The sequence below is a fragment of the Bos indicus genome, chromosome 13, assembly GCF_029378745.1.
Source record: "Bos indicus isolate NIAB-ARS_2022 breed Sahiwal x Tharparkar chromosome 13, NIAB-ARS_B.indTharparkar_mat_pri_1.0, whole genome shotgun sequence".
NCBI classification, from domain to species: domain Eukaryota; kingdom Metazoa; phylum Chordata; class Mammalia; order Artiodactyla; family Bovidae; genus Bos; species Bos indicus.
The window spans coordinates 47349088-47375692 of record NC_091772.1 but is presented as its reverse complement, the minus strand read 5'-3'; the positions used below and the strand labels follow the sequence as shown (position 1 = coordinate 47375692).

At 38.8% G+C, this 26605-nt stretch overlaps 1 protein-coding gene and 1 non-coding gene across 3 annotated transcripts in view; both read left to right on the top strand.

The window, feature by feature from the left end:
- SLC23A2 (solute carrier family 23 member 2) overlaps nucleotides 1–26605 on the top strand; it is a 142717-nt gene that overhangs the window by 5720 nt on the left and 110392 nt on the right. The gene's annotated exons all lie outside the window — the stretch shown is intronic.
- Nucleotides 7409–7481, top strand: TRNAW-CCA (transfer RNA tryptophan (anticodon CCA)). Its single transcript has one exon. It is a non-coding gene; the product is annotated as a tRNA-Trp (tRNA).

Genomic DNA, 26605 nt, shown 5'->3' with positions numbered 1-26605 from the left:
TTGTCCCCTCTGCAGTGCTGGCTTAAATCCTTTGCTGTCTCCAAAAGGCACATCACCTGGCTGGGGGTACAGGCTCTTTTTTGTCTGACATGGTAGATCTTAAACTTAAGAGTTTCTCATTCAGAAGTTCTGGGGTGAGGCCTGGTAATCTGAATTTCTAACCAGTTCTCAAGTGATGAGAATGTTGCTGATTGGGGAACCACCAGCATCTGTTTTTGTAAAACAAGTTTTATTGAAACATAGTTGTGACCATTCAGGACACTATATGACCAGCAAGCCTGAAATATTTGCTATCTGGCTTTTTGTAGAAAGTTTGCTTATTCCTGCTTCATAGTAATAATTAATATTTATGTGATTAGTACTGAAAAGTTTGAGTTCACATTTTATTGTCAAGAGCTGTTTCTATATTAAGACACCGCTTCACAAATTACTGTACAAAAGTGTGGTATAGGGGAATATTTGCATATTTTGAAGTGCTGGGAGTATGAAAACTCTGACACTTTTAAGTCTTTTTATCTAAAATTAATGTGAATATTATATTCTATTCCAGAAACATCAGTACTTGGCTTAACTTTAAACACTTTTCCTCTCTAATCTTTGAGTAAAGTTGATGCTGCTAGACAAGTTATATTTGATTTTGCTTTCACTCTGTTTGAGAAATATGCTGTTAAGATTTGCATTTTTTAAACAAATGCTGGAGAGGGTATGGAGAAAGGGAACTCTTCTGCACTGTTGGGGGGACTGTAAGTTTGTACAGCCACTATGGAAAACAGTATGGAGGCTCCTCAGAACACTGAAAATAGATTTACTGTATGATCCAACAGTACCACTCCTGGGCATATATCTTGACAAAACTATAATTCAAAAATATACATGCGCCCTATGTTCATAGCCACACTATTCACAATAGCCAAGACATGGAAGCAGCCTAAATGTCCATTGAGAAATGAATGGATAAAGAAGATGTGGTATATATAATATATATAATAGAATACTACTCATCCATAAAAAGGAACAAAATTAGGGTTTCAAAATAACTTTTAATGGGCAGTTTCGTTGAATATATGTTAATTTGGGGAGACTTTTCATCCTATAATATTGAATTGTTCTGTCTATGAACAAATCTTTTGATTCATGCAGATTTAATAGCTCTTATTTTTAAAGTTCTCACTAATGTATGGTCTACAGATCACTTATTTATTGCTCTTTATTTTAAAATATTTGCTATTTAGAGTGAGATGATTTTCTTTCTCCTCCCTTCCGTACCCTATTTCCTAATTTTATAAAGCAAGTGTAAAGAAAGTATGTATATGCAGTCCATATATTTTATACCTGACCACCTATATTATTCAGCTTAATTAATTCTAGCCCAAATCTGTACACTAACAAAATAAAAAGTTATTTCTTGCTCACATTTTTCTAGGTGATTCTCCCCTAACAGGTAAGTTGGGAATTTAGGCTCCTTCCATCTTATATCACAATTGACTTCAAAATCTGGCCTTTAATTTTGTGAGATTTTGTCAGATTTTGTGCATGGAAGGGTTTTCTTATGGGCTGAGCTTGGAATTAGTAATATTTTCTCCCATAGGCCATATCCTAGATGCAAGGGGAGTCATTTGTGTGTCCTCAAGGGACATGAAGCAGCACTGTGTCTGGCATATGACCTGACCAAAGTCGGTGAAGTTTTACTTTTCAGTTGATTCTCTTGAGTTTCTTGGATAGACAGTCATGCTAGCTGCAAAAGGTCTTGTTTTGTTTTCTTCTTAAATACTTCTTTTTCCTAATACAAACTGCAGAGTACTTACAGAACAGGTCTAAATGTGATAGTGGTCCTTTTTATTTTCAATATTTATTGGTGTGCATTAATGTATATAATATTTAATGATATTAAAGTGTCCTATTTTCAGTGTATTTTTGACTTAATTACAATATCGTACTTAGTGTTTGAATGAACAAAAAATTTCTCATCTTGAGATTGACCCTGGAAATAAATTTTTGGTAGAATCTGTCCCTGTTTTTGTAATTCTCCAAATTCGTTTTTTGTGCTGTTTTAAGGATGAGCTCAGATTTTTAGCTGGAAGGAACTACACAATTTATACCTTTGCTTCAGGTTCAGGTATCCTGTGCTGTTCATATCTTTTGTATCAGGGATTCTGACCCTCAGTCTTTGAAAATGTTCCTTCCCTCAGAGCAGTTTTGTGGGTTCTTGTTTTCTTTTTTTCTTACCTGTGGAGATAAACTGAATATACTAGCAGTATCGATTTTTCCTTTTCTGTTGAAGTTCTCCTATTTGTACATGCTTTTTGACACCCAGTGTAAGTTGGGGTCCTGTATTTCCAGCAGTGATCCTGAACTTCCTGGGAGCAGGAGGCTCCTCTGAACCCTCTCAGAAGTCCTGGGAAGTTAACAGGGTAGGGAATCTTTTATTCACTTGACCAGTAAAAACAGACAGAAGAGTCCAGTTCACTTCTAGTGTTGAGTTCAGTGCCTAGGGTAATGCTCCAGAGTGGTTTCAGCTTTCTTGCATTTTGTTTTCAACTCTGAGGTCTTGTACTTTTCGTTTTGTTCCTTGAGTAGGTGTCTGTCAACTCCTAAAATATGTTTTCCAGACTTTGTCTTGACTGACTCACTTTTCACCGACATATATATGTCTGTGTGTGTATCTCAAAAACAAGTTTCACAAAAATATTATATGATGTATATTCTGATATTTACTTTTTCTACTTAATGGAAAAAATTAGTTGTGACATCCAAAGTGATTTTTTGATCTGGTTGTCAAATATAAGACTCTGAAGTAAGGCCTTTGGGTTAGTATGAATAAATAACCTTTCTATCTTATGGTAAAGGAACCACATGAGGTTCTGTGGGAATGACAGGGAAGGGGCTCTTGACAGAATAACCTTAAAAGAAAAGCTTTATTGAGATAGAATTCACACACCATAAAGTCTTCACTTTGAAAGGTATGTTTCAGTTGTTTTTAGAGTTGTGTAACCATCACCACTGTCTTAATTTGAGAAACCACATACCTATTAACAGCCATCCCCCCTTTTACCCTCCCCAGCAGGCCTTGGCAACGCTAATCTGCGCTGTTTCTGTGAATTTGCCTTATCTGGGTATTTCATATAAATGGAATCGTACAATATGTGGTCTTTTGTGATTGGCTTTTTACTTAGCATAGTGTTCTTAAGACATCTGTATTGTTGCAAGAATCAGTGCCACATTTTATCTACTAATGAGTTGATGGTCATTGGGTTGTTTCTAGATTTTAGCTACTGTTAAGAATGGTGCTGTGAACATTGGTGTGATCATGTTTTAAATTTTTCTTTAGTAAATATCAGGGAGTGGAATTACTGGATCATACGGTAATTCTTTGTTTAACATTTTGAAGAACTGCCAAATTTTTTCCAAGTGGAGGCATCAGCAATTTATAAGGGTTCTAATTTCTCCACATGTGTTATTGTCTGTCTTTGAGTATAGCCATCCCAGTAGGTGTGAAGCGGTGTCTCACTGTGGTTTTTATTTACATTTTCCTAATGATGTGGGGCAGTTTTTCATGTGCTTGTTCAGCAGTTTTGTGTCGTCTTTGGAGAAATGTCTTAAGTTCTTTGCTCATTTTTCAGTTGGATTGTCTTTTTATTGTTGAGTTATAAATTTTCTTAATATATGTGACGTGTCCCTTACCTGATACATAATTTTACAAATAACTTTTTCCATTTTATGGGTTGTCTTTATTTTTTTGCTGATGTCCTTTGAAACTTTCCGAGTTTTAAATTAAGCTAAACTTTCTGAAGTTTTAATTAAAAACTTCTGCTTTTTAATTTTGATAAGGTACTATTTATCTTTTTATTGCTTATAGTTTCGTTGTAATTTCTAAGAAGATTTACCGCTTTGTTTTCTTCTAGGAGTTTTATAGTTTTATCTCATAGATTTGCGTCTTTGATCCTTTTTGTATATGGTGTGAGGTAGGGGGGCTCCAACTTCAATTCTTTGTATATGGATTTCCAGCAACATTTTTAAAAAAGGCTATTCTTTCCCCCCGTTGAATTGTCCTGGCATCCTTGTTCAAATTTACCTGACAAACATTAAGATTTATTTCTGAATTCTCAATTTTATTCTGTTGATTTGTATGTCTTATCTGTATGCAATGCAGGTCGAGAAAATCCCTCGGGAGAAGGGAGTGGCTACCCACTCCAGTATTCTTGCCTGGAAAATTCCATAGACAGAGGAACCTGGTGGGTTATAGTCCGTAGTGTTGCAAAAGAATCGGACACAACTGAGTGACTAACAGTTTGTACCAGGACTATGTTGTCTTAATTATCACAACTTTTTATTAAGTTTTGAAATTGGAAAGTGTGAGTGCTCCAGTTTTGTTCTCTTTCAGGATTGTTTTGACTATTCTATGTCCTTTACATTTCCATTTGAATTTTAGGATCAATTTGTCAATTTTTTCCAAAAAGACAACTGAGATTTTTGATAGTGATTACATTCAATCTGTAGGTCAATCTGGGTAGTATTGCCAAGAATTACATATTATAAACAAAAAATTTCATGGGAAAATATGTATCTGTGCTAGCAGTAATACATTCTGATATTTTCTGATGTATTCATTCCATTCTTTTTTTTTTTCAATATTTATTTATCTGACTGAGTAGGGTCTCAGTTGCAGTACATGGGATCTTGGTTGAATCATGCAGGATCTTTCCTTGCTTTGCATGGGACTAACTCGAGTCTCACGGGCTCAGTAGTTTCGGTGTGCGGGCTTGGTTGCTCAGGGGCGTGTGGGATCCCAGTTCCCCGACAGGGATGGAAACTGAGTGCCCTGCATTGCAAGACCACTGGTCCACCAGGGAAGTCCCATTCTTTTATTTTTATTGATTTTTTAATTAAAAATATTGCTGGCCCCGGTCTACTGAATTGATTTCTCTACTCACTCTGGTATGATGTTTGGAAAAAATGCTTCAAGTCAGCAACCTTAACAGCAAATTAACAGCCTTAATTTCCTTAACAGCAAATTGGAATCAGCTAGGGTGCAGTTGATCAGAGTATAGCATATAAGTGTAGGGGTTAAAAAAAACTCTCCCAGGTGATTACAGTGTGCATCTAGAGTTTGCGAACCATTGCTATAAAAGAATTTTTGTAGTAGTGAGAGCCTCATGTGTGAAGCTTTCAGTCATTTTGGTGAAGATTGTATTCAATATTAGAGAAGTCTGTGCATTTCCTCTTTTTTTTTTTTTTTGCATTTCCTTTTAATAATATCACTGATGTCATTGTCTCAAGGAGTGATTTTGCTTTAGCCTTCCTGCTAGGTGTGTATAGTTGTACCCAGTCTGTACAGAGAGCAAAGACAGAGTGCACTCCCTGGAGAGTGTCTGTTATTTCTCAGGAAGTTTTGTGTCCTTTTTCTTTTTGCTATAGGAAATGGGCTGATTTGAGAAGAATATGCAGGAAATTCACAGTAATTAATTATGATATGGGGTTAGAATTGCTACTGAAGTATATGAAGGCATTGGTCAGGATTAAGATCTGAAAGTGGGACCAGTGTCCCATCTTAGAGATTTTAAGGAATTTGGGAATTGTGGTGAAAACTTATACACAAAAAAGCTTAGTTTACTCAGTGATGTTCCCTCTTTTTTTCTGATTTGTTTGAATGTATACTGTCTTTCACTTATGCATATATATATGTTTATTTGTGTGTGTTTCAAAATAGAGATCTCATGGGGCCTTTTATTTTTGTCCTTGCCACACAACTCGTGGGATCTTAGTTCCCCCTTCCAGGATTGAATCTGGGCCGCTGCAGTGACAGCCCCGAGTCCCAACCACTGGACTGCCAAGGAATTTCCATACATACGGTTCAGTTCAGTTCAGTTGCTCAGTCGTGTCCGACTCTTTGCGACCCTATGAATCGCAACACGCCAGGCCTCCCTGTCCATCACCAGCTCCTGGAGTTCAGTGAGACTCACGTCCATCGAGTCAGTGATGCCATCCATCCATCTCATCCTCTGTCGTCCCCTTTTCCTCCTGCCCCCAATCCCTCCCAGCATCAGAGTCTTTTCCAATGAGTCAGCTCTTCACATGAGGTGGCCAAAGTACTGGAGTTTCAGCTTCAGCATCATTCCTTCCAAAGAACACCCAGGACTGATCTCCTTCAGAATGGACTAGTTAGATCTCCTTGCAGTCCAAGGGACTCTCAAGAGTCTTCTCCAACACCACAGTTCAAAAGCATCAATTCTTCAGTGCTCAGCCTTCTTCACAGTCCAACTCTCACATCCATACATGACCACAGGAAAAACCATAGCCTAGACTAGACCTTTATTGGCAAAGTAATGTCTCTGCTTTTGAATATGCTATCTAGGTTGGTCATAACTTTCCTTCCAAGGAGTAAGTGTCTTTTAATTTCATGGCTGCAGTCACCATCTGCAGTGATTACAGGGGCCTTTTAAATCCCGTTTTTAAGCTTAGCAATGTGTCTTAGGCTTATAACTAAATCATTAAATAGTCCCTTAAAACATATTTTTTAACAGCTCATTTGTGCTGAATACATCATGTTTTATTAGACAGATCTTTCTACTGTTGGGTATTTAGTTTATGAGCTATTTATTTCCCCCCTGTAGTGAACAGAATACAACAGTGAATAGCCTTGTATGTAAATCTATATGCTTTTTTCTGATTTTTTTCTTCAGACTACATTTTTAGAAGAAGGGATATCATTTGCATTTTTAAAGCTTTGATACATATGTAACATATATGCCAGATATTTCTGCATCCAGGTTAGGGAATTAATCTTACTATTTAAACTTAAAAATTTTTTTTAAACCAAGAAGAACCATGTTTCTTTTGCTTTGATAACTAGTGAATTTGAACACTTTTTAATGAGTTTTTTTTTGTTTGACTTATTTCTTTCACTAGTTTTTATAATCCTGTGTTCATCTTTTTCCTGGTGATTTATAGCAGTTCTTTTTATATCCTAGATATTAACACTTTAATACTTGCCCACCCATTTTTTCTTGTAATTTTATGATGTATTTAAGACATAAGCTTTTGATTTGTAGATCGTTTTTCTTGGGATTTGGTTTTCAAAATAAAAATCTCATTTTTCAAAGGAAATATTTTTCTTATGGATGAATGATCAGAACATGATTTTGTTTAAAATTTTTTCAGATTTCAAATTTGCTTCTCTTTTAAAATATGCTTGGGTTAATCACCTGAATTAAAAAGTAAAATTTGAACTTTAGAAGTTGTCAACATCTTGGTCCCAATAAATGGGAACTTAAACTGTTATGGTCTGGAAGTTGGGTGCTCTTATTCTAAGCAGCCAGAATGGGAGACTGGGAGTCATTTATAAGCTTTTCTACCCAAGTTTTAAATTTGGGTACTTTTGGTGCTTAGTATTTGTCTTAGTGCATAGGCTTCCCTGGTGGCTCAGAGGTTAAAGCGTCTGCCTCCAATGCAGGAGACCTGGGTTCGATCCCTGGGTCAGGAAGATCTCCTGGAGAAGGAAATGGTAACCCACTCCAGTATTCTTGCCTGGAGAATCCCATGGATGGAGAAGCCTGGTAGGCTACAGCCCACAGGGTCACAGAGTCGGACACAACTGAGTGACTTCACTTTCACTTTAGTGCATAGCACACATACGATGTCTCTTTTGGGTTGATGGCGCTCTTGTGCCTTAATTCCTTACTTTTGCTCCAGTACTATTAAAAAGTAAAATCTGAGACTTTTGTGTCATATTTTGGTAATAGCCTTGCGTGCATGTGTTCTAAGTCACTTCAGTCGTCTCTGACTCTGCCACCGTATGGACGGTAGCCCTCCAGGCTCCTCTGTCCATGGGATTCTCCAGGCAACAATACTGGAGTGGATTGTCATGCCCTCATCCGGGGGATCTTCCCGACTCAGGGATTGAACCTGAGTCTTCCACATTACAGGCAGATTTTTTACTGTATGAGCCACCAGGGAAGCCCATATACTTTAGGCTACTGAAGCCTGCCTGCCCTAAGGATCCAGGGGCTGCAACTGCTGCTGCTGCTGCTAAGTCGCTTCAGTCGGGTCCAACTCTGTGCGACTCCATAGACAGCAGTCTACCAGGCCCCGCCGTCCCTGGGATTCTCCAGGCAAGAACACTGGAGTGGGTTGCCATTTCCTTCTCCAGTGCATGAAAGTGAAAAGTGAAAGTGAAGTCGCTCAGTCGTGTCCGACTCTTAGCGACCCCATGGACTGCAGCCCACCAGGCTCCTCCAGCCATGGGATTTTCCAGGCAAGAGCACTGTAGTGGGGTGCCATTGCCTTCTCCAGGGGTGCAACTACTGAAGCCCAAATGCCCAGAGCCCATGCTCCGCCATAGGAGAAGCCATGCAGTGAGAAGCCTGCACACTGCAACTGGAGATGCCCGCGTACAGCAACGAAGATCCAGAGCAGCCAAAAATAAAATTAATTAATTTTAAAAATCTAGAAATTTATTTAAAAAAGAAAAAAGGCATTTACAATTCATAGGAGAACTATATACACATGGATCAAAGAAATCAAGATTAAAACCAGGTGTCATTTTTTGCATGTCAAATTTGCAAAAGTTAAAAAAATCTAGAAATGGCAAGTGAGGTTAACATACAGTTTTCTTCTGTTCTTTGTTAGCTTGTCAATTTTTCTAGAAGAAATTGGGAAGGTTACCAATTTCCCATTTCTTTCCAGAAAGTTTAGGAAGTAACTGGCCTGTGAATTTGTCTGAGGCTGACACTTTCTTGAGAATAATTCTTTTGCTTTTATATTTTTCTGTAGTTATTATTACTTATTCAGGATCTCAAAAAATAGTTTTACTAAAAATTTGCTCATTAATCTAGATTTTCAGGTACATACAAGTGCTTTTGTAAATTCTTTAAAAAAATATAAATGTAAAAAGCATGAAAAGTGTATTTTGTGTTTGCCCTTGTTTTCAGAAGATATTCTTTGTCATGTTCAGCAAGTATCATTTTAATTTTAATTGAAGAGGTTTTGTTTTTGTTTTTTGAATCCAGAGTAGGTGGGACTTCTCTGGTGGTCCAGTGGTTAAGATACCACACTTACACTGCAGGGGGCATGGGTCTGGGACATTCTGCTTGCCGCATGGTGCGGCCAGTAATAATAATAAAAATCAGAATAGGTGTTTTGACAGCCTATTTGGCATCTACTGAATTGATGTAATAATTTTGCTTCTTAGAGTTTCTGGCCTGTGAATTGTATTAGCTCTGGGGTTAGATTTGTCCTGCTTTTGAAGTGTTAATGTTCCTTTTTAAAGAAATGGTGAATGCAAAAATGACAGTTCTGTATTATTCTCACTACATTTGAAAAATGTTTTTATTTAGTTGACTGCACCGGATCTTAGTTATGGCAAGCAGCATCTTCGGTCTCGCTTGTGCACGCAGGATCTTTTAGTTGTGATATACAAAGTCTTAGTTGCTGCTTGTGGGTTCTAGTTCCCTGCTCAGGGATTGAACCCAGGTCCCTTGAATTGGAAGTGTGGAGTCTTAGCCACTGGGCCACAAGGGATGTCCCTCCCATTTTTTTTTTTTTTGATGATTTTTTTCTCTAGGAAATCACAGTTGGAAATCACTGCATGTAGTACTTGGGCCTAGGCTGTGACGTCAGCTGTGTAGCCTTGTGTGCAAAGGACAGGTTTTCAGAGTATGAAGGGAGAGGTGTTCCAGTGGCACTGTGGATGCTCATTTGATAACTCAGTCTTGTTTTTGTTGAGTGGCTTCTGCTTAATTTCTTTCTCCAGATTCTTTTCTTTAAAATGTTTGCATTTCCCCAATATTAGAACCTCTGACCCAATTCTGTTTTGGTTTCTGATAGTTGTTCAGTAGAGTAGAAAGTGAGTTCTTGTATTCAGCTTTACAAAATATTTTCCAAAGATAAGTATTCAGAGTCATAGTTCTTTCACTTTCAGAATTTTTCTATCATATGTCTAAATGATATTTTGTTAATTTGCAGCTTTGCTATCATGGAACCTTTTTTTTTAAAACAATTTTTTTTCTAACTTTCTAAAGGATTTATAAAAGAAGCATATGCATGTTGGAGAATAACCAATTCTGACTCTAATCAGAATTCTAACTAATTCTAAATAATCAGAATTGGATAACGTAAATTTTGAAAGTCATAGATTCTTATATATTTATAAAACAAGCATATGCATGTTGGAAAATAACTAATTCTAACTCTAAATAATGAGAATTCTAACTAATTCTGAATAGTCAGAATTGGATAAAGTAAAATTTGAAAGTTATATAGATTCTTACACCCCCTACACTCAAGGCAGTTTAATGTTTATCCTTTTCAGCTCATTCCTGTGCCCACAAATATGGTCTGTGTAATTATAATAAAAGTCAAATGACGCTATGCATATTGTACAGCTTGCATTTTTCAAAATACAGAATGTGTAATTTATTTCACTAAAAATAAGATGTTCTTTTAAAGCTTTTCTTACTTTTTTTCCCATGTTCTTTCCAGTATTCCTCTTCTTGGCTAATCTTCATTGATTGTTACCTCCCTTTTGACTCTAAGTTTTTAATAAACATAGATTAAAGTAGATTTATGTTTTTGAAGATTTAGTTTTGGAAAGTAAATTATGCTTTTTTTTTTTCCCCTTGTATGCAGAGTATGTTTTAGATGGAGAAAACCATAGTTTCTCTATTCATATTCTGTATCATTTAAAATGAGTAGTGTCTTTTGTTCCAAACAGCAAAAGACCATTGTTTAGTTTCTGAAGTTAAATATACAAGATCACTGGAGGCTTCTTGAAGGCGACTGGTACAGCTCTGTTGGCATTTATTTACTTATTTACCTAGAGTCATCTGTGAGTGGTAATGCTAAGTTGGCCTAGAATAATCAGTGAAGTTGAAAGATTCACAGCCTAAATATTTCCCAGTGAAGAACTTGTTGGTATCTGGCTGAACTGTAGTCATCTCATGCATTTCTCGTTATAATGGAGAGCCAGGCTCCTAATTGCACTGGCCGTTCCAGAGATGCTGCCTAAGTCAGGCTCTGGGTTTTTATTGTGAAATTCATGCATACATACAAGAGTACATGAAATGGTTTCATTTAATAAACATTAAGATGTTTATTTAATAAACATTAAGAAAATGATTTTTGAGTAATTAAGTCTTCTATTTTCCTCTCAAAATATATTAGCCTCAGTTTATTCTAGGGGTGGCCTTGAAGGCAGTGTAGAGTCATAATGAAAGGTGAAGGTTCTGCTGTCTCAATCCTCTTGGGGCTCTGTTCTGTGTACTGTCACGCCTCCAGGACCTTGACCAGGAGGCCTCACCCCTTCTGGGTTTTCTTATTCGTAAAGTGTGGGCCCAGTTATCAAGGGTTGTTTGAAGATGAAATATTACACATACGATGTAGAGTACAGTGCCTGACACATAGTGAGAACTGAAATCTTTAAAAACTTTTTAAAAATAGAGGCGTTGTGTTAAGGCATGTGGAGTTATCAAAAAAGCCCATTGGGTACAAAATTGCTTTCTCCTGCCACTCTAAAATACTGTCTTCTAAAATATTTTGTGCAAACGGGGAGTTACTTTTTGAGGGACTGAAGTTTCAATTTGTAATCCTGCCCAGGGATGGTTTAGGGCCTTGGATATTTTCCTCTGGAGGAAAGAAGTAAGAGAGGGAGTTCTAGGATTGAGCATGGCCCAGTGAAAAGTAGACTGCATTCATGCCTAGTGCCTCCTGCCAGGTTTATTATTACTTTTTATTTTGATTTACCGTTTGCTTTTCTCTAGCTAGGTTTTGACTTCATAACCGGGACTCCACATGCTCCTCTGAGCTTGGACTTTGGCAGCACAGGGAATTATAGCTTGGCCGCTGGTAATGGAAAGCATATGGACATGTCTGCATTTAGGTGCATCCAAAACACAACCTTGCCTGTTGTGCGTTTTGTGACAGAGTTGTGCTGAGGGTCCCTTTGCGCTTGACTTTGCCCTTTGCACGGGTCAGCAAAGATCTAAATGCAATCCTGGGAATAATCATTAGGTTGGTGCTAATGATAAGGTAATGGACTTCTTTGAGGCCAAATTCCACATAAGTAGATTAAACTAGAAAACAAACAGGCACAGTCTTGCCACTTATACTAATTACAAGGTAGGAGGTAAATATTTTCATTTTCATTTACGTGGGCTTTTGACTTTTTTTCAATCCACAGACATTTAAACGTCTATTGCTGTTGGAGTTCTTGGTCAGGGTCACAGATGTGAAGCCTGGGGGGTAAAAAAATTGAAGACCTGTCGCCTTGCTTTAATTCAGGTACTCACCAACTTAAGTAGTGAGACTATGCACAAACACCTTACTAAGAAACATTTCTTTTTTTTCCTCTTGTTTCCTCCTACCATTTCCCTCAACCCAAAGCTTGAGGGCCATTTTGGTCATTTAAAATTTTTTGCTGTTATAAATAACACTGAAGTGAAATTTCTTGTATGTATTTTCAAGAGACTTTTCTTGTATGTACTTTGAAGAGAAATTCTAGGAGTAAAATTGTTGGGCACAGTGATAAGATTTTCCAGTTAACTTTGATGGATTGGCAAACTGAGAATTGAGACACTGCAAGAATTTATAAGCAGAGACATTACTTTGTCAACAAAGGTCCGTCTAGTCAAGGCTATGGTTTTTCCAGTGGTCATGTATGGATGTGAGAGTTGGACTGTGAAGAAGGCTGAGCACTGAAGAATTGATGCTTTTGAACTGTGGTGTTGGAGAAGACTCTTGAGAGTCCCTTGGACTGCAAGGAGATCCAACCAGTCCATTCTGAAGGAGATCAGTCCTTGGATTTCTTTGGAGGGAATGATGCTGAAGCTGCAACTCCAGTACTTTGGCCACCTCATGCAAAGAGTTGACTCATTGGAAAAGACTCTGATGCTGGGAGGGATTGGGGGCAGGAGGAGAAGGAGATGACAGAGGATGAGATGGCTGGATGGCATCACTGACTCGATGCACATGAGTTTGAGTGAACTCCAGGAGTTGGTGATGGACAGGGAGGCCTGGCGTGCTGCGATTCATGGGGTCGCAAAGAGTTGGACAGGACTGAGTGACTGAACTGAACTGAACGGAAGAATTTATGCTCTGCTTTGCCTTGTTACAGCTAAATTTATTCAGCATGGTGAATGTAAAATATTTTTTCAATGATAATTTTAATTTACATACAGTAAAATTAATTTGCTGAGTGAAAACTTACAAGAACTTTCAAAAATGCTCAGAGGGAGACTTCCCTGGTGGTCCTGTGATAAAGAATCCTCATGCCAGTGCACAGGACACAGGTTCAGTCCCTGGTCAGGGAGGATTCCACATGCTGTGGGACAGTTAAGCCCGAGCATCACAACTACTGAGCCTGCTCTATAGTGCCTGTGAGCTGCAACTGCTGAGCCTGTGCACCATAAATACCGAAGTCTGTGCATCTTAGAACCTGTGCTCTGCAACGAGAGAAGCCACCACAATGAGAAGCCTGAGCCCTGCAACTAGAGAGTAGTCCTCACCTACCGCAACTACAGAAAGCCCGCTTGAAGCACCAAAAGACCCAGCACAGCCAAAAATAAATAAAATTTAAAAAATACTTAGAGGAGATCATTCCTTTTTAAAACATTTTTAATTTTCTAATGTTTTTGTTGTTCATTCGCCCAGCCGTGTCTGACTCCTTGCGACCCCATGGACGGCAGCACGCCAGGCCTCCCTATCCCTCACCATCTCCCAGAGTTTGCCCAAGTTCACGTTCATCGCATCAGTGATGCTGTCCAGCCATCTCATCCTCTGACACCCTCAATCTTTCCCAGCATCAGGGACTTTTCCAATGAGTCATGTGTTCCCATCAGATGACCATAGTACTGGCGCTTCAGCATCAGTCCTTCCAGTGAATATTCAGGGTTGATCTCCCTTAAGATTGGCTGGTTTGATTTCCTTGCTGTCAAAGGAGCTTTCAGGAGTGTTCTCCAGCACCACCAGTTGGAAGGCATCAATTCTTTGGCGTTCTGCCTTCTTTACAATCCAGCTCTCACAGCCATATGTGACCACTGGGAAGACCATAGCCTTGACTATAGGGACGTTTGTCAGAGAGTAATATCTCTGCTTTTCAACACACTGTCTAGGTTTGTCATAGCTTTCTTGCCAAGAAGCAATTGTCTTCTGATTTCATGGCTGCAGTCACCGTCTGCAGTGATTTTGGAGCCCAAGGAGAGGGAATCGTCACTACTTCCACTGTTTCCCTTTCTATTTGCCATGCAGTATGGGGCCAGATGGCATGATCTAGTTTTTTTTATTATTTAGTCATAAGCTGGCTCTTTCACACCCCTCCCTCACCCTTCTCTAGAGGCTCTTTAGTTCCTGTTGGCTTTCTGCCATTAGAGTGGTATCATCCACATTAGAGGTTGTTGAGGTTTCTTCCGCCTGTCTTGATTCCAGCTTGTAACTCAGCCCAGCAGTTCTCATGATGTGCTTAGTGTACAGGTTAAACAAACAGGGTGACAGCAGACTGCCCTTTTGTGCTCCTTTCTCAATCTTGAACCACACAGTTGTTCTATACGGGGTTTTTACTGTTGCTTGACTCACAAGTTTCTCAGGAGACAAGTAAGGTGGTCTGGTTTTCCGTCTCTCTAAGAGCTTTCTATAGTTTGTCATGATCCATGCAGTCAAAAGCTTTAGCGTAGTCGATGAAACCGAGATAGATGTTTTTCTGAAATCCCCTAGCTTTCTCTATAATCCAGCAAATGTTGGCAATTTGATCTCTAGGTCCTCTTCCTTTTCTAAACCTAGTCTGGACATCTGGAAGTTCTTGGTTCGCCTAATGCTGAAGCCTGTCATGCAAGATTTTAAGCATGACCTTATTAGCATGGTAGATGAAAGCAGTTGTCCGATGGTTATCATATTCTTTAGTACTTCCCTTCTTGGGAATTGGGATGAGGATTGACCTTTTCCAGTCCTGTGGCCACTGCTGGGTCTTCCAGATTTGCTGACATAATGAATGCAAAACCTTATGGCATCATCCTTTAGGGATTTGAACATTTCTGCTGGAATTTCATCACATCCACTATCTTTATTGATAGCAGTGCTTCATAAGGCCCACTTGACTTTGCAGTCCAGAATATCTGGCTCTAGGTGACTAACCACCCAGTTTTCTAATAGAATTCTATTTAAAAATTAAATAAAATTTGGGAAATAACAAAAATTAGGAAGAAGAAAATATCCTTGATCCTGTTTTTAACAACAGCACTGTGAATATTTTTGTGTATTTATTTCATTCTTTTTGTTTTCTGTGTATAGTTTTTTTCACATAAGACATCATTAAATTGTATGTTTTGCATTCTTAAAGTGACAGTTACTAATGAAAAGAGAGGTGAGGGGAAGGCAGTTCTGCCTGTGGATATCTGCAAAATAAATGGTCTCCTAGCTCCCAGAGTTTCAGTTACTATTTTCATATTTCAGTTGACAGATCTTTCTCTGCTATGTTCTTTCACAGAAGTGAAGTGAAGTGTTAGTTGCTTAGTCGTGCTGGACTCTGTGACCCCAAGGACTGCAGCCCACCAGGCTCCTCTGTCCAGGCGGTTTTCCAGGCAAGGATACTGGAGTGGATTGCCATTTCCTTCTCCAGGGGATCTTCCTGACCGAGGAATCAAACCCAGGTCTCCTGCACTGCAGGCAGATTCTTTACTGACTGATGAGGGAAGCCTTTCACAGAGCTTCTCTCAATTTCTGGTGGTCTTTGATGACCCCTTGTCAAATGTACATGCCACCACCAGCTCAAATTCACAACGTTCAAACTTCATTCACTACTCGCCATCAAATCTGTTCCTTACGTATTTGTGAGTAGAGACAGTCTTGTTTTCCCAGAGGTCATCTTTAACACTAAGTCTTAGTTATTTTTGGAACTGCTCCCTCTAGCCATCCCTTTTTATCCTTGTTGCTTCTGTCGTCCCACTTGCCAAGATCCATATACTTGGATTAACGTGGTGGCTGCTTGATCGGCTATCTTGGTTATCCAGCGGTGGGCTCTTTCTACTCTCCTCACACACCCAGAAGCTCATGTGTCATAAAGCTGTGTTGCAGTCACATGGACTTCAGAGACTCCAGTGACCATGTGAGGGGTGTTCTTCCTCCATCGCCCACTGTGTGCCCTCTTTAACCTGTTTTCATGCCTACCTCTGGACTCCATGATGACCTCCTGCTCAAGACTCTCCATCCTTCAAGGCTGGTGCCAAGTCCCACTTTCCAAAAGTCATTTCTAACAGTTTGAAGCCTTGTTGAGTTGCTACTTTTCTGAGCTCTCATGCACTGTTTGATAATTATGCTGTGTTTTTTAAATTCAGTAGTTGTCCCAGTCTGTCCAGTTAGGTGGTATGTTGCTTCACGTGTACTCTTAATTTCCATCCCAGTGCTAAGATAGTTGTGGTTCAGGAAGCTAGCTGAACAGTTGGTTTATTCCATTTTTTTGAGATTATCAGTACAGATGATAAACTACTGAGCTCTTACTGAGCTAAGAAAAAGCAAAGGCTTAATAGTACTTTTCATTATTGTTATCAAGAGCACACAGGTGACAGTTCACTGCCTGGGTGTTCATGGCTGAGAACAACAGCTCTGCCCAGTCCCTGGAGCCTGCAGACTGGATGCTGATTCACGTGCATTTTAGGAGTTTATTTGACTACCACATATCTGAAGGGTCTCGGATAAATATACTGAATGAAAAACTGAGCAGGGAAGGGAAATTTCTGTTTTATTGGAGGCTGATTTCTTTTTTTTTTTTTTTGGAGGCTGATTCTGAGAGACCTCACTGTGTCCGGTAATTCTGGTGTTTTTGGTTTATAAACTCTTCGTGCTGTTGACATCAGAGTCCTATTTTCTCATGACTAAAAACGTCATATAGAAATGCTGTGTTGTTTACATTAATAGTTCAATCAGTGGCAACAAGGGAATTAAATATTTATGAGAGAAATTGCGTAGTTTCAAAAAACTGTATAAACACTAATGATGATTACAGAGCTTGCATAAGAAAGAGGAAGATGGAAGAGTTATGTAATGGTTATACGAAAGAGATTCCAAGCATATTAGAACAGCTGTGGTCTTTTCAGTTGGATATATTTTAAAATCAACATGTTAGTGTTGAATTAAGACATATAAATTGCTTAATTTGTTTGGTATAGACAGTAAATGTCCCATTCCCTCTGATGGGACAAATTCCCATCAGATTCCCTTTTAAATACAAGTATTTTGTTTTAGGTTAGCCATGTAAAACCTGAACTTACAATTCAGTAATTATAAAGCCCCTTTGGGGTCTCCTTGGTGGCTCAGTGATAAAAAAAAATCTGCCTGCCTGTGCCAGAGACACGGGTTCGATCCCAGATCCCACAAGCCAAGGAACAGCTAAGCCCCTGCACCACAACTATTGAGCCTATGCTCTAGAGCCTGAGAACAACAAGTGCTGAGCCCATGCACCACAACTACTAAAGCCTGTGCATCCTGGAGCCCCTTCTCTGCAACAGGAGAAGCCACCACAATGAGAAACTCGAGCACTGCAACTAGAGAGTAGCCCCTGCTCACCACCACTAGAGAAAAGCCCAGCTCAAGCAGGGAAGACCCAGCATAGCTCCTGCAAAAAAAAACACCCCTTTAGGTTTGTAGTAGAGTTTACCCTTGGATGGGCCCTGTGTTTTTATTTAGATTTATTCTGGTTCTGAGCTTCTTAAGAAGAGCTCCTGACTCCTCTTTTGGCCTTTCAGCTTGTGCTTGTTACCACATGGATTTCAGCTTTGGCCTTTTCCCTTCCTCCTCTCGGTGCTATGAGTGAGAAATTAGGTGAAGGCATGTGTTCCCATCTATCACAGAGCCGGCTGCAAAGTTGATTATGTAGGACATGATATAGGATTCGCTTTGATATTTGGACTAAGATGCCCGTGTTGTGTACATGTGTATTTATAGAAAGGTGTCAGAATACGCTCTTTGAATGAGTCTGATTACGTACTGGTTATGTACTATGAAATAGCATTTACTTTTTTACCTGATACCTACTTTTTTTAACCTTGGTCATATTTTATTACTAGTAATACCCACTTTCTTAGACTGGGCTGTCTGATACAATTACAATGGAAGTCACATACATAATTTTCTGGTAGCTATGGTGAATAAAGTTAAAAACAGGTAAAATTTATTTTAGTAACATATTTTATAAAATGTTATAAAATTGATTATTATTAGTAATTATTATTATCGCTTCATTATTATTCTCAATTGGGCTGACTAGATCTCAGGTCTCAGTAGTTACACAGGGCTGGTGGCATTGGGTGGCACAGCTCAAGACCACATTACTTTATCTACTACTGAGTTGTCAAGTTCTAAGCTTCTGGATGTTTGAATATTTAATAATGGAGGCCACTTACATTGAAGGACTGGGTAATAAAATGTACTCATAGTTTAGGATGTTTCTATCAGCTTCCCCTTTCTCATTTTTTTCCTGTCAAATATAGAGGTTTCCCATTGTCCAAAAAATGTTACTGAACCACCAAAATTAGATCAGTTGATAGGCAGTATTTCTAGATGTTAATCCATTTATTCCATAGCCTGAGAAGTAGAAAAAAAAATTTTTTTTTAATATTTATTTATTTCACTATTTGTTGCTACATGTGGGGTTTCTCTAGTTGTGGCAAGCATGCAACTAAGACCCAGTGCAGCCAAATAAATTAATAAGTATTTTAAAAAAGAAATAAATTATTTAGTAGTTATATGGTTTGTTGAGTAAATTTTATTTATGCACTTTTGGGTTTCTTATATTATCATAAGAAAAATTACACATAATTATATTCCCATCAGCAGTATAGTGAGAATCACATTAAAATAAAAAAGGAATCTTAATATGTTAGAAATTCTTACCAAGTAAACTACTTTTGAGTGTGTATGGGTCCTTAGCCATAACAAAACTAGTTTGTTAGAGAACCTGCCTTCCTGACCTGGCAGCTCTGGATAGATTCTTGGGTATACCCTTCCCTTTCTGAAATCCTATTTTGCTAGTCCAAACTTAGGAACCAGATAGATTAAGGAAAATGTGGATTCCTTGCTGTATGAACTCAGGAAGAACATCAATTTGTGTAAAGAATTGGTATGAGTTGTGTCATTGCTTTGAAAGGAACCGTGAAGGGAGATGAGCAGTTTAATTTGGCTTTTGAGGCTACTGCTAAGGAATTGCTGAGCAATTGATCATTTAAACAGAGGTCTGAAGTATGAGTAGGAATTCTCTAGATGTAGCGTTCCAGGTAGTGAGAATAGCTGGCTGTATTCTCTAGCCATAATCCCTGTCTGTTTGAAGTTCATACCAATTTTTGATAGCATTCTCCCTTTACTTTTTTGCCATCATCTATAAACTTGGCCATTATGTGGCCTTGGATGTTGGCTCCTGCCTTGCTCTGTTTCTTTGCACTGTGTCTTCTAACATCATCTCTAAGTTGTTGGCTCATCCAGTCTTCCAACCTTGTGTTCCTTCACATTATCTTTTCCAGGGAGTTTTACATCCAGTTCACTTAAGCTTTCTTGGGCCTTGTTATCTCCCAGATGATACTTTCGAACCTTGAGCTTGGAGAATCTCCCATCTACAAACATCCTGTCCTTCATACTCTCATTTGTTCTCCTCCAGTGGTCCTTGATCTTTGGGTACTTGGGTGTTCTCTGGCTTCCTCTAGGCTTCCCAATCTGTCTTACCTGCTGTGGACTCCAGGGAGTCATGCGACTCTCATCTCACCAACAGCTTGGTTTTCTCATTCTCTGAACTGGCTGCAAAACTTGCCAGCTTTTGTCCGTGGTGCAGTCCTACTTATGTAACTTTTCTGTCTTTTTGTTGTTGTTAGTTGCGCTCTGCTGGAGAGAAATCGGCTAGCATGATGACTTTCTTTACATATTTCTAAGTTTTGGACTCCGTTAGATCCTTGACTTTTTTTTTCCCTTTGTCAGTCATTTTACTCATCCCTTTCCCAGATTTCATCCTTGGCCTCCTTACTTTTCACCGTGACCTCCACTTTTTAGATCAGTAAGAAAATAAGTCATCAGATAAGTGCTCCCTCAACTTCCTGCCTCATTGAGTGTTGAGTAACAGTGAATATCTGTGTACATCTCTACCCACGTTTTTCCACAGAGGACATGAGGCAATCACTGCAGATGGTCTATGTAGACCTGTTATAACAGATTCTAAAAGTTTTCCACCCAGGGTTACAGGAAAACTGCTTATTGTTCCTTGCTGGTGTACTTAGAACTTCTAATCTCTCATTTATGGAGAGATGTTTGTGTTTTCACAGAAGGTAGGATTTTAGAAGTGGCACAACACTTGGAGAAGGGTGGATTAAATCGCCTCCCAAGATGACAGAGCTCATTCATGGCAAGTCTGGGCTGGAATCTCCATTTGTGGCATTTCTTTATCCAAAATAAAAAATACTTTAGTTTTCTTTTTCCCCCTTGGAGGTGAAGAGTACGTCAAATTTATTTGTAATTAAAAAAAAAAAGTAGATATACATGGAACAAAATTCAGAAAGTACATGAAGACAGACAGGGAAAGTAAGTCTCCCTCCTGTCTGATCCCAGCTTACCTCTCTGGAGGCAACTGCTTTTACCAGTTTTTTTTTTTTTTTTTTTGATAAGAGCCTGCCAGTCAGCAGGCTTCAGTGCCGGGATGGCGTCGTTCCATCCCGGTCACGGGCTCCTCAGTTACCCCGACCCCCTTTTACCAGTTTTTATCTGTGTTTTGTGTATACTTGTAGAGATTCTTTGTTAAAAATTTGTTTTTAATTGGGACATTTCAAATAGAAAGAAATTGAAAGAATGAACCCTCATATGTCAGATACCTCAATCTAATAAATAAATGTTATCTTCGCTTTAGGGTTTTTTTTTTTTAATAAGAAAATGAAACATTTTAAATACCCTTTTTATATCCTAATCTCTTTCCCTCTTTCTCTCCTATAGGTAACTTTGCAATCCACATTTTTACTTTTGTATCACATGTTTCTATATCCATAAGCCCACATATAATATTGACTGATTTAAAACCTATAATCATAATAAAAGATTTCATGTGACATGTTTTCTGCAGCCTACTTGCTCATTCAAGTATGTTTTCAAGCCATGTTGATCCAAGTAGCTAGAGTTCACTTGTTTTAACTGCTCTGTTTTATTCTGCTGTTTAAACATACCAGGACTTATTTTTGTATTGTCCTATTGATGTGTTGGTTGCATACTGGTAAATTAGGGGAGAAGTGTCATTGCTGGATCATAGGGCACACACATCTTCAACCTGCTGCTGTTGCTAAATCGCTTCAGTCGTGTCCGACTGTGTGTGACCCCGTTGATGGCAGCCCACCAGGCTCCTCCGTCCATGGGATTTTCCAGGCAAGAGTACTGGAGTGGGGTGCCATTGCCTTCTCCATTCAACCTGCTAGATGTTACCAAATTATTCTCCCAAGTATTTCAACTAATTTACACTTCTGGCAATGGTGGGAAAATTCCTGTTTATCAGCAGCCTCACTAACATTTGGTATTATTAAACTCTTTTATTCCTGCATTATCTGATAGGTGTGAAATGATATCACATTTTAATTGGCATGTGCCATGGTTTGTTTATTCATTCACTAGTCAAAGGTGAATGTTGTTTCCAGATTTGGGCTATTATAAACCACTATAAACATTTATGTTACAGACTTTGTTTGAGCATAAGTTGTCATTTCTCTGGAGTGTATTGCTAATAAGATACCCAGGAGTATATTGCTGGGTTTTAGTGATTGTGCCATTTTAACAAACCCATCAGAAGTGTATGAGAGTTCCAGTTACTTTGTGTCCTTATTAGCATTTGGTGTTAGCAGTTTCTTTTTGTTTTAGCCATTCTAATAGGAATGTCATATTTTTTTAACCCAAAGAATTAAATTTAAAAATGGATTATATTTTTAGATTAATTAAAGTAGTTGATATTTTTGCCTTCTTTGGTCTTGCATATTCTCCCCATTGCCTCCCCCCCCCATTTTTTAAAATAAATTTTTTAAATGGTTCTTTGTTCTACTTATTTATTTATTTGCCCGTACTGAGCAGGCATGTGGGATCTCAGTTCCCTGACCAGGGATTGAACCCATGCCTCCACATTGGAAGGCAGAGTGTTAATCACTGTACCGCCGAGGAAGTCCCCCTTTAATTCAAAATCAACATTGTGTTATCAGATCAGATCAGATCAGATCAGTCGCTCAGTCGTGTCCGACTCTTTTCGACCCCGTGAATCACAGCACGCCAGGCCTCCCTGTCCATCACCAACTCTTGGAGTTCACTGAGACTCACGTCCATCGAGTCAGTGATGCCATCCAGCCATCTCATCCTCTGTCTTCCCCTTCTCCTCCTGCCCCCAATCCCTCCCAGCATCAGAGTCTTTTCCAATGAGTCAACTCTTCGCATGAGGTGGCCAAAGTACTGGAGTTCCAGCTTTGGCATCATTCCTTCCAAAGAAATCCCAGGGCTGATCTCCTTCAGAATGGACTGGTTGGATCTCCTTGCAGTCCAAGGGACTCTCAAGAGTCTTCTCCAACACCACAGTTCAAAAGCATCAATTCTTCGGCGCTCAGCCTTCTTCACAGTCCAACTCTCACATCCATACGTGACCACAGGAAAAACCATAGCCTTGACTAGACGGACCTGTGTTGGCAAAGCAATGTCTCTGCTTTTGAATATGCTATCTAGGTTGGTCATAACTTTCCTTCCAAGGAGTAAGCGTCTTTTAATTTCATGGCTGCAGTCACCATCTGTAGTGATTTTGGAGCCCAGAAAAATAAAGTCTGACACTGTTTCCACTGTTTCCCCAACATTGTGTTAAGGTAACTAAATAATGATGGTGTAGTGCAGCATAACATTTGCATGCCGCTGCTGCTAGAAAGCTTGTAAATGTACTTTTCTTGCTGCTCTCAGCAAAGTTCGTATGGTTATGGAATCTTTGATATACTGGTGGACATTTTTTTTTTGGTATTCTGGAAAGTGTGTATTAAAACTTTACAGTAAAGAGTATCAAGTCCTCATTTTAATAACATCATCTACCTACTTATGTAAACCACTCCCCCTCCTAGCTTTGAATTTGAGGATGCTTATTTCATTACTAACAGCAAAAGTGCAGAAACCATAGATTTAGACCAACGTCCTTATTTTACAGAGGAAGACATCTGAGGCCCACTGGATAATGGTTTTCCTGCACTTACACCATCATTCATGGTCTGCACAATTGTGCATGGTCTATAGCATGGGCTTCTGGATGCTCAGTGAGTTCTGTTTTCCCACCCCTTGTATTCTACGCCAAGGTTCTGATGACAGCACACCATAATGTGAATCTTCAGTTTGAAGGATGCGGTCTTCACTATGGATTTACTTTCAGAGTGGAAAAAGTTTACTTTTATTGCTGAATTCTTCCGAGTTGTGCTCTGAGATTATGTATGAAAGGCCAGCGTTTAAGTGTTTGCCAGTGAAGCCTTTGGTAGTCAAGGGAAACAGTGAATTTATTCACCTCATGCAAATGTGTATTCTTTATTGTGATCCATCTCTGGAGAGTAGCATTCAGTCAGGTTTGAAATATGTACTGGTTTATTTCCTATTGAAAATTTAGTAGCTGGGTTTATTCTAAATATGTTGTCTTATCAGATTTTCTTTTACGTGTGTTTTGTTATTTTTTGGAGATGGGGTATAGTTTTGTTTCAATATACACAAATATGAAATAGCTTTTCACATAATCTGGCTCCTTTTTTTCTTATAGTTTCACCATTTCTAGAGTATTTATTCATTCACATGGCTCAGGATGTTTGCTTCAGTCAGTGGGAAAAGGGAAAGGAGCACATGTTTATTTCAACTTCCATCCCATTGGCCAAACATAATCACATGGCCACCTCTGGCTGCAAGGGAGGCTGGGAAGTGTTGCCTGAATTTAGTTGGTTGTGTGTTCAACTTAAAATCAAGACTTTTTATTAGTTTAATTATTAATTGAATGGCAGCAGATTCACAAACACCTGGTAGTCTCTTGACACTTCTAATGAAGTAGAGAAGTTGCCATGTGAATCAAAACAATATATAGTCAGAAATAAATTGGATATGAAGTTAAAATGTAGTTTTGTCTACTTTTTGTGTGAAATTTTCCAAAATATTAATAAAATAATTTTCATATTTTTTAGTTTGTCTTATAACACTAGAAAATGAAGTCGCTTAGTCGTGTCCGACTCTTTACAACCCCATAGATTGTAGCCTGCCAGGCTCCTCTGTCCATGGGTTTCTCCAGGCAAGAACACTGGAGTGGATAGCCATTTCCTTCTCCAGGGGATCTTCTGACCCAGGGATCAAACCCCCGTCTCCTGCACTGCAGGCAGACTTTTTACCATCTGAGCCACCAGGGAAGCCCTTGTAACACTAGAGGGTCCTGTTAATATGTTTCCTTTTAGTGTTTACGGAATTCGCTCCCCGCTCCCCTGATGGCTTAGGATATAGAATCTGCCTGCAGTGCAGGAGTTGCAGGAGACACAGGTTCAATCCCTGGATTAGGAAGATGCCCTGGAGAATTCTCGGAAATGGCAGCCTACTTCAGTATCCTTGCCTGAAAAATCTTATGGACAGAGGAGCCTGGCGGGCTGCAGTCCAAAGGGTTGCAGAGTCTGAACATGACTGAGCACAAACACTTACCTACCTACTGCCCCCTCTGCCTCAGTTAATCTTATTACCAGGATCAGAGTAGTTTTGTCCAGTTGATAATTGTAAACCTTCTTTATTGTTTTACTCAGTTTTACAAAAACAGGGATGCTCAAATGTCAATATGTAACATTTATCTGGAAAGGCAGAAATAGATAATTACCAAATGTGTAAGGTTTAAAAAAAGAGTTTATATTTGTCCTTAAAGGAAAAAATATAAATCAGCGATTACATTAATCAAATTAGATATTTTCAAATACATAATTATTTCTGAAGAATTAAACTTTTTTTTTCTTTCAGTATTTGGCCATGTTTAAAGCCTTTTGGTTGTTTTGCCTAATTTTTGGTTCTAGATTTACTAACCATATATAGGTGCTAAGTATTGAGCTACTACTAATTTTGCCTTCTAATACATTGGGAGGGACAAAACTAAAGCTTAAATTAAAACTTTTCTACAAAGTAAAAACAATTATAATCACACTTTGCAGAGATAACCACTGTAGCCTGCTTGCATGTATATCTATGCAGTACTTTAAGAGAGGGTTATCCTTTGAGGTAATGCCAGTCCATGGGGTGGGGTTTCCCTTTGTTTGTAAATGGATGCTCTTTTGAAGCATCAGGTTCCAGTGCTCCCCCTCACCCCTATAACTCATTTTCTCTGTAGACAGATCTGTGAATAATTCTTTTGTCTTCCTTTTTTAATTTTTATTTTTTTGACGTGGACCATTTTTAAAATCTCTGTTGAATTTGTTGCAACATTGCTTCTGTTTTGTATTTTGGCTTGTTTTTTTTTTTTTTCCCTTGGCAGTGAGGCATGTGGAATTTGGGTTAGCTCCCCAACCAGGGACTGAACCAGCACCCCCTGCATTGGCAGGTGAAGTCTTAACTAGTGGACTTAACATGAAAGTCCCCTTCCTTTTCTGCTGTTTGAACTTTAAAATCCTTTTCGTACTGAATTAGAACTTCCAGAACAGTCTTTTCTAATGGAGACATCACACTCCCTTCTGTTTTTGGCTTTAATATGACCTTGCTGGATTTTTCAGAGAAAGTATCTCGTTGGTTTTTGGCATGAGATAGGGATTCTTTTGGGGGACATTTTTCTTCTATATTGGAATGCATGACAGATTTCATTTGAAAATTGATTTTGAGCTTTATTAAATATCTTTTTGGTTTCTGATTTTCTTTTTGGCTCTTAATGGTTTTCTCCCTTCTGCCTGTAGATATGAAATGTAATACTAGCTTTTTCCCTTCTCTTGTGCTTTGTTAAATGTGGAGTCAGGGTTATGCTTAGATTCTAAAATGATTGACAAGCTTGTCATCCTTTACCAGTGCTTTGGCACTGAGTAGCATAGGAAGAAACTTCCTTATACTGGGAGGCATTTGCCTGGGAAATGCCTTGGGTTTCCAAGTTGTAGAGGGATGATGCACCAGGACTGGGGTCTCTGTAGCATATGCATCTGAGCCCAGTGTGTTTTTGAATGGAAGGTCTCTATCTGCTTTGGCCTTGTGCGTGCATGCTCAGCCACGTCCAACTCTTTGCAATCCCATGGGCTGAGCCCACCAGGCCTCTCTTTCCATGGAGTTTTCCAGGCAAGAATATTGGAGTGGGTTGCCATTTCTTACCCCAGGGGATCGTCAAGATTCAGGGATCAAACTTGTGTCTCTTGCGTCTCCTGCATTGGCAGGCAGATCCTTTATCGCTATCGCTGTGCCATCTGGGAAGTGCCAAAAGGCTTGTTTAAGAGCTCTCTTGGATGTATTTATCAAATTTATCAACTCTGCTGCTTATTTCTTAGCTATTTTCTCTTCCTTTATTTTTAACTTTCTTTTTTTTTTTATTATATAAAATTTTTAGAAAAGTCATAGCCTTTATCACAACTAAAATATGTGCACTTAAATGTAACAAAAAGGGTAAAATGACCAATTCAGAATT